The sequence below is a fragment of the Piliocolobus tephrosceles genome, chromosome 12 (assembly GCF_002776525.5).
Source record: "Piliocolobus tephrosceles isolate RC106 chromosome 12, ASM277652v3, whole genome shotgun sequence".
In the NCBI taxonomy this organism is placed as follows: domain Eukaryota; kingdom Metazoa; phylum Chordata; class Mammalia; order Primates; family Cercopithecidae; genus Piliocolobus; species Piliocolobus tephrosceles.
Window position 1 is genome coordinate 424,343 of NC_045445.1, and position 11,115 is coordinate 435,457.

Sequence of the window (11,115 nt, forward strand, 5' to 3'; positions counted from 1 at the left end):
AGAATTCATTCATAAGAGCTTTTTGCTCCAGCATTCCTTTTTTTTGTGTACGTGGAAAGGGATATAGATCTTTGACAATCCTTTCCACTTATTTCATGGTTATGGCTAGATTCCATTTTCAACCATAATATTGACTGTTTTCATTTATGTTCATTGCCCTTCCCTGAAACAGGATTATATTTTCCTCTAATGATGTAGGTTTGGCCATGTGACTGGCAATGTCCCAGCTAGAGGTTTTTCTACTAGCTTGGATTCAGGAGTAAAGTCAACATGGAGCAGAGCAATCCTTGACCTATAATGGACATGTAGCCACCAGGACTGGGAATGACTAGCACAGCATGTCATAGCCTATCTAGATTAACACCTACATCTGGCTGGGTGTGGTGGCTCAAACCTGTAATCTCAGCACTTCGGGAGGCCAAGGCAGGAGGATGGTTTGAGGCCAGGAGTTCGAGACCAGCCTGGGCAACATAGTGAGACCCTGTCTCTACAAAAACAAAAACAAAAACAAAAACACCGCATATATCCTCATGAGTAAATTTTGGTAATTTATGTTTTCCTTGAAAATTATCTATTTCATGTAGATTTTCAAATGCATTGGCATACAGTTGTACTTAGCATAACTTAAAAATTTCTGTAATGGTGGATAGAAACCTATCATTTGTAGTCTTGTGTTTTCTCTTTCTATTGCTTATTTTGATCGGTATTTTCAAATAACCAGCACTTAGTTTTATCAATTTTACTTTCTCTGCATTCTAATTTATTGATTTTTAATGTTATCTACATAAAGTCATACTTTGTCCTTTTTTGTGTGAATGAATATTTCCCTGGTTCTTCATATGCCAACTAATTTTTTACTGTACTCTGAACATTTTGAATATTATGAGATTCTGGGTCTTGTTTAAATCCTATGTAGGATTTTGATTTTTTGCTTTAGCAGGCAATCAACCTGAGTAAATTCAAGTCACACGTTCCAACCTGCAGTGGTCTATCCTTTTGTTCACTTCTTACTCTTCAATACACTAATTAGAAACACATCCAAGCTTGTGCAGCTATGAGGTTGCTTTTCAGAGCTCCTCCCTCTCCTTGTCCTCCATCTCCAGCACTTTCCACTTCCCTGAAAATTCCCTTTTGGGTGCTCTAGACAGAAATCTTGGGCTTTAGCTATCCTGCTCTGCTGTTCTGTGTCAGGGGCCATGCGGCAGGAAAACTAAAGGAAAAACTTACCGGTTAACTCACTGTGGGTTCATTGGTACTCCAAATTCAGTTGTTCTTTCCTGATAGCCTACTGGTATTTTATTTTCCCTGTCTTTAAATAGCTGTTCCATGCATTCTGCCTAGGTTTTATAGCTGTGCTGAGCAGAGGAGACAGGATCAAGTGTGCTTCCTCCATCTTATCCACAAGTCAAATTTTACTCAATGCATTTTTACAAAGGTGCCAAGGTATTTATTAATTTAATGGGGAAAGGATAATATTTTTAACAAATAGTGTTGAAAGAATTGGACATACATATGCAAATAAATGAATCTGAACCCTTACTTCACACCATATACAAAAATAAACTAAAAGTAAATCACGCACCTAAATATGGGGGCTAAAACTTTTTTTTAATTTTTATTTTACTTTAACAAAATAAAGTAATAAGCATACTTATTGGTGTGTGTTGTTCCCCTCCCTGTATCCATGTATTCTCATTGTTCAACTCCCACTTATGAATGACAACATGCGGTACTAAAACTAAACTTCCAGAAATTTAGGATGAAAACTTAAAAAGTTTTTAAAACTGACAATATGATTTCATCAAAATTGGAAACTTTTTGCTTTTCAAATGACAGTTAAGAAAATAAAAAGTCAAGGCACTGACCTGGAGAAAGAATCTGCAATATGTGATAAAAGACTTACATGTCTAGATTATCTGAAGAACTCTCAAAACTCAATAATACAAAGATAAACAACCCAATCACAGTACATGATGAGTATTAATAGGAAGGCCATAGAGGAGACAGGTATACTTCTTGCCATTCACTAAAAATGCAATTTTCTTTCACAGGTATATTAATATATATATATAGCACTCCCTATGCCATCAAATGCTTTTCCCTTTCTAACATTTTAAGCAAATTGCTATTCAAACTATAATACTCAATTCAAGCATCACCTTCTTAGAAAATTTATCCACCTGATTTAAGTAACATCAAAAGGTCTCTGCTTTGTGGAGATTATACATGGAATACAAACACATATTTCTCTGTTAAAGCAGATATCACATTTTTTTACAATCGCATCTACTATACATCTGATTTTCTTACAAAAACACAAGTTCCTTGAAGGTAGAATCTTACTCTTAATTGGGGAAGTAATAGAGCTGAAACCTGAGGCACTGACAAACCACAATGGAAATAATTAATTTTGATTTTTAAGAAGTCTCACCTTTTCCTTGGGACATAATGTAGTATCAATGTAGCATCACATCTCAGACCAATTATTGAACTTCTGCACTTTAAATCTCCACTAGTTTCCAACAGCAATTTCACAAATATGTTTTTTTGACACCAATAGCAATTTCGAAGACATCTGCCCTCATCAACTCTTCTTAAAGAGGTCAGACTTATTTTTAAACATTTGAGCATATTTTGTCATGAAAGAACAGATTTTGCTGGGGGTGGTGGTTCACACCTATAATCCTAGCACTTTATGAGGCTGAGGTGGACAGATTGCTTGAGCTCAGGAGTTCAAGACTAGCCTGAGCAACATGATGAAACCCCTATCTCCACAAAACATACAAAAATTAGCTGGGCATGGTGGCACGTGCCTATGGTCCCAGCTACTTGGTAGGCTGAGGCAGGAGGATCACTTAAACCCGGGAGATGGAGGTTGCAGTGGGCCAACATTGCACCACTGCACTCCAGCCTAGGTGACAGAGGAAGACTCTGTCTCCAAAGAAAAAAACAAGAACAGATTTTTAAACAATGTTTCAAATTAGTATGCTTTATTAGTAATAAGCATACTAATAAGATGCATGCAATATCTGAATCCTCACTGTATGCAAAGCACCGTTGTAGGTACTAGGGATAGGTGAAGATGAGAACAAAAATTTCTGCCCTTATACAACTTCAAGTTCTAGGGTAGGGACACAGACAACGAGTAATATAAATATATAGCATGTAAAATAGTGATGAGGAGACTAACCACAAAGTTTATCGTCCAAGCTGGGCTTCTACTGAAAGTACAAAGAGGAGCTAAAAATAATTAATAGTTGTGAACAACACAAATAAACCAGACTGTCCCATGGCATACAATTACCCTAGAGTTAAGCACTAAAGGGAAAACAAAGCAAGGAAGAAGGATAATGATATGCATTTGTGTGAGGGAGGGGGGTAGTAATGAAGCTCGTATTTGAAGTTATATTTCAGTGAAGACCTGAAAGTGTTAAGGCGTAAACCGTGTAGATATCTGTACATTCCAGGAAAAGAGAATAACAAGTAGAAAAGTCCTGTGGCAGGAGCAAAACAAGTATGTTTCAAAAACAGCAAAGGAACTGGTGTGCTAGAGCAGAATGAGCCAGGGAAGAATGAAAGGGGGGTAAATGAAGAGAGAGAGAGTGGGTGGAGGGGGCTGAGTCATGTAGATTAATTTAGAGAGGGGGTGTGGGACCCAGATCAGGTAGGGCTTCTACATCATTGTAAGGACTCTGGCTTTGCTCTAAGACAGAAGTCACTGAAAAGAGACACTTGATCTGACTTACAATATCAGAATTCCTTTGGCTTCTTGTAGAGACTGAAGAGGAGCGACTGTGGAAACAGGCCATATCAGGAGACTGTTGCAGTGATCCACATGAGAGATGTTGGTGACTTGGACCAGGATGGTAGCTGAAGAGGTGATGAGAGGTGGTCAAATTTTGGATACACCATGAATTTAGTCAGGAATTGCTGATGAACTGAATATGATGTATAAGAGCATGGGTGGGATTTGAGGTGGAGAGGAAGGAGGAAGAATCAGTTTAGTTTTCAACACATTCAGTTTGAGATGCCTATTAAGTTTCACATATGGAGATGTCAAGTAGGCAGTAGAATATGAGAGTCTAAAATTCTGAGGTTTAGAGGTCCAAGCTGGAGATAAAAATCTGGGCATTATCAGTGCAGGGAGGACAATCATTTACATGAGATTGGATGAGTTCCTCAAATACACAGAAAAGAGGTCTGAGGAGTAAACCTTTGGGAACACTAGAATTTAGAGGTCATAGAAGATAGAACTCCTACATGAAACTGAGAAGGAGCAGGTGGGAGGTGGGAGGAAAACTAGGCAATATACTAGAAACCAAGGAGGCAGAGTTAAAAGGAGAGAGCAATCAACTGTGTCAAATGCTGCTGATAGATCTAATAAGATGAAGATGAAGACTGACCATTGGATCTCACAATGTGCATGTCTGGAGACCCTGACAAGAGCAGTTTCTGTGGAGTATAGCATAGAAAAACCTGGTTAGAAGAGGAGGGGAAAAAAGGAAAGTGAGTACAGAACACTTCCAAGGAATTTTCTGTGAAGAAGACAAGTAAGGATGACAGCTTGAGGGGATGACAGGCCAAGAGAGTTTTGTTGTTGTTGTTGTTTGTTTTTTGTTTTTAAGATAAGAAAGATTCAGTGGAGAAAGATTGAGGATTCAGGAGAGACAAGCTCATGGGAGAACCTTTCTTCTCTTTAAGATTGCAGGGACACTTTATCAATGCAATCAAAAAGTAAAGTACAGAGTGTTCCGCTGTGTACTATAATGCAATGCATGTGCTCCTAAAACTTTAAAATTCTGCAAAATTGCACAGCAGCTAAGTAATTTTGACTTACCTTATTTGTATTCTTGAATTATATGTTGAATTATAAAAATTCAACATGTACAAAGAATGAATTCAATTATTTAGAATTACAAATTCTAAATAATTTTGTAATTATACTTTTACTTTGACCTAAAAGTTCTTTAACATAGTGCTTAATTTTGAAATGTTTCAATTTTTCTCATTTAAACTATTATTCATTCCAATTTTATCTGCATAAGTTGAATTGTGTCCCCCAAAGATGTCAAAGTCCTTGCCCTCAGTACCTGTAAATGTGATCCTATTGTGGGGGGTGTGGGGCAGTCAAATTGTAGATGTAATTAGTTAAAATGAGGTCATACTGGAGTAAGGTGGGCCCCAATTCAATGACTGGTGTCTTTATAAAAAGGGGAAATGTGTGCACAGGAAAAACACCAGGTGAAAATTGGAGTTCTGCTACCACAAGCCAAGAACTACCAGAAGTTAGGAGAGAGGCTTGGAACAAATCTTTCCATAGAGCCTTCAGAGGAAGCAGGGCTCTGCGAACACTTGACCTCAAACTTCAATTCTCCAGAACTATGAGGTGATAAATTTCTGTTTATTGTTTATCATATTTGTAACAGCAGCTCTAGCAAACTAATATACTAACAGTAACAAGGCCTAAGGGAAAAATAGGTTTGGGGTGTACCACTTAAAATCAATACAATTTTGTGGCCAGAACACTCAACAGAAAAGGTCATTGGTACTTAGGAAACAACATGTGCACTGCCAGGCCAGAACTCCTCTAACTGGAGGCTGCGCCAGGTAATGTTAAAAATACACCATACATTGCCCTGGAAATGTTTATAATGCTTTGGTTAGGGCAAGACTGGGGGCTGAGATGAGGATGAAGCAAAGGTTTATGAATATGGGCAGATGGTGGGTAGATGTGGGGTGGAGTGCATGAAGAGTTCTCTGGTTGCTTCGGTCTTCTTGGCCAACTAGAAAGCAGGAACATCAGCTGTGAGCAACAACCAGAGAGGGAGTGTCAGGGTTTGAGACCAGGAGAGAGGGTATGAAACTATCTTACAGAGTAAGGGAATGAATGGATCACTGCACAGCATCACTGCCCTCTTGAGACTTGCAGTGGTGACCTTTTTTAGTTACATTAAGCTGCCTGGGAATTGGCAGAGTTGGTCTGAACCAAGACAGTGACTCAGCTAAGTCAGTATAGCAAAGCTGGATGACAAGAACATTGACAACATGTACAAAGAATGAAACACAAAAGGAAGAGAAGTAAGGATGTGCAGGGCAGTGAAAACCTGAAAAGGTAGGAAGTGGTGGTCAGGAAGCAGAATGACTTGAGGCTGAAATTAGGAAGGAGCTGCAGTGGTTGGTAATGACAAGGATTCACATAAATACGACAGAGTTAACAAAGAAGACACACATTATTATCCTAAGAGACAGATTATCCTTACTTTTAATGATGGAGGCAGCAAATGTTAGTGTTGGTCACTTGATTTGCTTTTTATTCTTTTGAGTTTAGCAACAAAGGCTTATATTTTCATCTGAATTCCCTGTTCTTAAGCTTTTTAGTGTTCTCATTGTACCAAATTCTAAATAATTTTGTAATTATACTTTTATTTTGACCTAAAAGTTCTTTAACATAGTGCTTAATTTTGAAATGTTTCATATTTTTCTCATTTAAACTATTATTCATTCCAATTTTATCTGCATTATAGTCAGAAAATGTGGCCCAGATGATTTGCACTTTTGGAAATTTGGCCTTTTTTATTAGCTTAATACATGCTCACTTTTTGTAAATGATTTTTGAGAACTAGGTTTGTAGGTGCCAACATTTATTAGATTAGCATTACTAGCAGTCTTGCCTAATTAACCTGTAAATGACTGCGATTAATATATTAGGACTCCTATTAATGTTTCTGTCCGTTTTCCTTGCATTTCTAATACTTTATACATTTTCACATGTTATTCACCAGATACATGTTCACGAAGGTTTCATCTTTGTCATAAATGGTAGCCTTTACCAATGCAAATAAACACATGAAAGGAAAAAGAAAAATTACCTTAAGAAAACGGCAACTTGAACTTCTACCACAAATTCTCAGGTGACCTGGCACTTTGGAACCCACAACAGAATGAAAGCTGGCAAGCTCTACACTTTAATAGAAGACCCAAAGATTGCTTGATTTTCCAAAATATCCAATTGCCATCTCATTTGAAGTTTTGAAAACATTTTTTAAAATGTATGTTGCTCTGAAATACTTTACATATACTAATTGTAATTCTGTAGAAATATTTTCTGGGGTTGGAAGACTTCCCTGAAGTGGGCAGGTTAACAAAAGTCATATTACATCATGTTTATAATATTTAATATGGTTGATAATTGCCATAAGCAGTGTTCAGTAATTCAGTATAGCCTGCCACTTTTAAGTACTAAAATACTGGTATCTATTTGCCATTATTCAGTAATAATCTAAATAATTTTGTCTCATCACATATGTAGTCATGCATGAAAAGTTTGAGCTGCCCAGTACTCTGATCATATTCCTCCCCCTTAAAAAAAAAAAAAAAAACTTCTGAAGGTGTATTCTTATTATCAGCTTTTTAAATGATCCTTTCCTTGGTCATTAGTATCAGTAATCCGTTTTCCCTACAGTTACTGGATTTCTCCCAGAACCAATTTGGGCCCCATCTACTTTCAAAAATTCCTGATGTAACTAACTTTTCACCAAGGGGAAATGGGACAGGTAGAGTTGGGGCTGGGGTAGAGAGATGTGCCATTGGATACATAAGGAGGCAGGTGTGGTAGGGACCAGAGTAGAAGGGAAGGGGCTCAGTCCTTAGTTTCCAGCTTTCCTGCCTTTTCAGGGCCAGACTCCCATCTCTGCTTGCCTTTTGTCTTCCAGAGTCATCTTTGTTTTGGGACTTGTCCACTCCTTCTCTAGGATAAAATTTATTTTCTCTGGACCTTCTTCCCCCAACATCTGACCTGCACAAACTCTAGCCAGAAAAGTTAAAAGAGAAAGTCCTAAACCATGGTCATCTCTCAAATAACCAGAGTAATGACCCTTTCCTTGGTCATTAGCATGAGTAATCAGATTTCCCTATAGTTGCTAATTACCTGGATTTCTCCCAGAATCAGTTTGGGATCTGGTGGCTGAGGACCAAGTGGAGAAGAAAAAGGCAACTGCAGTCCACTTTTTATTTTTATTTTTAAAGGTTCAGAGGGTACACGTGCAGGTTTGTTACATAAATATATTACATAGTGGTGATGCCTGTGCACCACACTGTTTAATGCATCACTGGTATCAGTGTCTCAGTGTGACCCAAAATTAAAAAAAAGGCAGCATGGCCATTTTACTCTGGTATTGCAACCAATAGCTACAGTAAAGCTGAAAATTGGTTAAAAATCTAACACCAATGAAAATTTAAATACCTAGGAATATACATTTAACCAAGGAAGTGAACGATTTCTACAAGGAAACTACAAAACACTGATGAAAGAAATCAGAGAAGACACAAACAAATGAAAAAACATCCCATACTCATGGATCAGGATAAATATCATTAAAATGATGATACTGCCCAAAGCAATTCACAGGTTCAATGCAGTTCTTATCAAACTACCAACATCATATTTCACAGAATTAGGAAAGACTCCTAAAATTCATATGCAACCAAAAAAGAGCCTAAATAGCCAAAGCAATCCTAAGCAAAAGAACAAAGTTGGAGGCATCACATTACCTGACTTCAAGTTATACTACAAGGCTACAGTAACCAAAAGAGCATGCTACTGATACAAAAATAGACACATAGATCAGTAAAACAGAATAGAGAACCCAGAAATAAAGCCACATGCCTACAACCAGCTGATCTTCAACAAGTGCTACGGAAAATGGCTAACCATATGCAGAAGAATGAAAATGGAGCCCTCTCTCTTACCATATACAAAAATTAACTCAAGATAGATTAAAGACTTAAATGTAACACCTGAAACTATAAAAATCCTCAAAGAAAACCTAGGAAAAACTCTTCTGGACATTGGCCTAGGCAAAGAATTTATAACTAAGACTTCAAAATCAAATGCAGCAAAAACAAAAATAGACAAATGCAGCTTAACTAAAAAATATCTGCATAGAAGAAATAATCAACAGAGTAAACAGACAACCTACAGAATGAGAGAAAATATTAGTGAATTATGCATCCAACAAGACTAATATCCAGAATCTATGAGGAACTCAAATCAAAAAGAAAAAAAACAATGACATTCTTCATAGAAATAGAAAAAATAATCCTAAAATTTATATGGAACCACAAAAGACCCAGAATAGCCAAAGCTATCCTAAGTAAAAAGAACAAACCTAGAGAAATAACATTATCTGACTTCAAATTATATTACAGAGCTATAGTAGCCAAACAGCATGGCACTGCCACGAAAAACAGACAAATACACCAATAATTGGGAGTAGAATAGAGAACCCAGAAACAAACCCACACACCTACAGTGCAGTCAAATTTCTTGAGCAATACCCCAAAAGTACAGGCAACCAAAGCAAAAATGGACAAATTGGATCACATCAAGTTAAAAAAACAAAGTCTCCCATCAAAGAAAAGCTCAAGACCTTATGATTTCATGGGCTGAATTCTACCAAACATTTAAAGAACTAAAACCAATCCTTCTCAAACTCTTCCAAAAATACTGAAGAGTATATTTCCACACTCACTGTATGAGGCCAGCATTACCCTGGTACCAAAACCAGACAAGGACACAATAACAAAAGAAAATTACAGGTCAATATTCCTGATGAACATTCGTGCAAAAATTCTCAAGAAAATACTAGCAAACTGACACCATTATCAAGTGAGGTTATCTCTGGGATGACAAGGATGGTTTAACATATGCACATCAACAAATATGATATACTACATTCACAGAATGAAGGACAAAAACCATATGATCATCTCAATGAATGCAGAAAAGGCATCTGACAAAATTCAACATCCTTTCATCATTAAAATTCTCAACAAATTAAGATGGAATGCATCTCAACACAATAGAGGCCATATTCAATAAGCCCACAGCTAACATTATGTTCAAGCAAAAAGCTGAAAGCTTTTCCTCTAAGATCAGGAACAAGACAAGGATGCCCATTCATCCCACTTCCATTCAACATTGTGGCGGAAGTGCTAGATGAAGCAATTAGTAAAGTAAAACAAATCAAAGGCATCCAAATCAGAAAGGAAGAAGTTAAACTGTCTCTGTTCACAGATGACATGATCTTACATATTGAAACTGTAAAGATCCCACTTTAGAATAAATAACTAATAGAACTAATAAATAAGCTGTTAGAACTAATAAATAAGCTCAGGAAAGCTGCAGGATACAAAATCAACATACAAAATCAGTACTACTTCTATATGCTAACAATGAACTATGTGAAAAAGATATCAAGAAAACAATCACATCTACAATAGCCAAAAAGTACTTGGAAATAAATTGAACCAAGAAGGTAAAAGTCTATACACTGAAAACTGTAAAATACCAATGAAAGACATTGAAGAAGACACAAATAAATGGATAGATACTCCATGTGCATGGACTGAATAATTAAAACTGTCAAACTGTTCATACTTCCCAAAGCAATCCATAGAATCAATACAATCCCTACGAAAATTCCAATGACATTTTGCACAGAAATAGAAAACAATCCTAAAATTCATAAAATCACACTCTCTGATTTCAAAATCAACTACAAAGCTATAGTAATCAAAACAGCATGGAACTGGTATAAAAACAGACACGTAGACCAATGGAACAGAATAGAGAGCCTGGAAGTAAATCTACACATTACAGCTAACTCATTTTCAACAAAGGTGCCAAGAACACAAAATGGGGAAAGGGAACGTTCTTCAATTAATGATGCTCGGGGAACTGGATATTCACATACAGAAAAATGATACTAGACTCCTATCTCATTCCACATACGATAATCAACTCAAAATGGATTAGACTTAATCATAAGGCCTGAACCTGTAAAAACTACTGGAAGAAAACATAGGGGAAAACCTTGATAACATTCATCTGGGCAATGATTTTTGGGGATATGATCCTAAAAGCACAGGTAATACAAGCAAAAATAGACAAATGCAAGAGATTGTTATCCACTGACCTTTTACTTTTAAATTTTTTACTTTTACTCTAGAATCCACAGCTTTGGTCTAGGGAACATAAACTGATTCAGTCTAAGATGGGTGTACTTGGAAAATCTGGGGAAAAAATCCTATTTGGTCATTGCCTACCTGTATAAC